This window comes from Aplysia californica, unplaced genomic scaffold (genome assembly GCF_000002075.1).
Source record: "Aplysia californica isolate F4 #8 unplaced genomic scaffold, AplCal3.0 scaffold00034, whole genome shotgun sequence".
Taxonomy (NCBI): Eukaryota; Metazoa; Mollusca; class Gastropoda; order Aplysiida; family Aplysiidae; genus Aplysia; species Aplysia californica.
The window spans coordinates 1,367,442-1,369,100 of record NW_004797304.1 but is presented as its reverse complement, the minus strand read 5'-3'; positions in this window follow the sequence as shown (position 1 = coordinate 1,369,100).

Genomic DNA, 1,659 nt, shown 5'->3' with positions numbered 1-1,659 from the left:
CACGCACGCACGCACGCACACACGAACACACACGCACACACAGACAGACAGACTTTTGGAGAGGAAAATGGATGTAAATGTTTTGCATTGCCATCGACATAATGTTGGTTATTTATTTGGCGGGTGGTGTTGTTTCGACCCTGCCTGTCAGGGGCCAACACGTGTTGTGTGGGATACACAAGCCCAGCAAAAAGAATGGAGATACTTGATCTACTGAAAGGGTAGGAGATACTTGATAAGATAGCCTTACTGGTGTGGGAATCGATCTCATGTGTGTATTGTTGCGTCCTTGCTCATTTTCCAAATAATCTAGCTGAGCGTATCGTTCTTGCTTGGTATAGAATTCAATGCTTTAGAATTCAATGCTTTAGAATTCAATTAGAATTGATGAATGCCAGTTTGGAAAAAAATCAGTCAGTCAACAACAAAAAAAGCGAACATGCAGTTGGTAGTGCCATGTTGATTATTAAAGTGCTGCAATTTTTTTATAGACAAAGAAAGGAGTCCGAGAGAATTGGTCGTTATCTCCAAGTAGTCTGTACTTTGAACTGACAATTCTGAAAAGTGCACTTTTTCTCCAAATTAAGATGTTGTGAACATGAACAATCAGTCATGTAGCTCTATCTTTATTAAAATTCAAAAAAGGGTCAACAAAGAACATTTCTGTACATGTTACGATATAAGATAAGATACGAGGTCTGTCCCACGGAAAACTGGAAAAGGTCCATAAAAGCAACAATCTTTGTCCTATTATAATAAAAATGTAACACATCATACCTCAACATGTCGTGCTTTATTTTCAATGTAATCACAATCTCGCTGGATGCATTTTTCCCATTGCTGGATCAGGGAGAAGATACCCTTCATGAAGAATTTTTCGTCAAGGGAGTTCAACCAATCTTTCACGGATTCCACAAGGTCTTCGTCGTCGGTGAATCGCTGTCTAGAAATATGGCGTTTCATTGGTCCAAAAAGGTGACAATCCGACGGAGCCAAGTCAGGACTGTGAGGGGTGTGTGGCAGAACTTCCCAGCTGAAACTTTGGATCCAGTGGTTCGTAGCGTTTGCGGTATGTGGCGTTGCGATGTCATGCTGCAAAATGACCCCGCTAGACAACAGGCCTGGTCTTTTTCGGCGCACAACCTCTCTCAACTTATCAAGAGTCTGACAGTATCTGTTAGCATTAACAGCTTGTCCTGGTTCCAGAATGTCAAGAAGCAGAACACCCTTAGAATCCCAGAAAACCGTGTCCATGAGTTTCTTCAACGATGGCTGAACTTTAAACTTTTTCGGGGGAGGTGAAGACGTGTGCTTCCAAACCACTGAATCCCTCTTCGTCTTAGGCTCATGTGGTGTATCCAAGTCTCATCACCTGTAATAATGCTTCTCAGGAATGCTTCATCGTATTGTTGGAGGTCTCCAGACGCGTTCATGACTCCCGTGACAGCTTGGCGACAACGATTCAACAAATTCTGAGACACAGAATGTAAAAATATTGAATACTTTTAAAATTACAGCCAAACTTCGGTTTTCCGGGGGGACAGCCCTTGTACATCTTTATTGTCCAGATCCAGGCACATTGTTTGGTGTTTCACCACGTACGCCCATACACACCCTCACACAAACGCTCTCTCTCTCTCTCTCTCTCTCTCTCTCTCT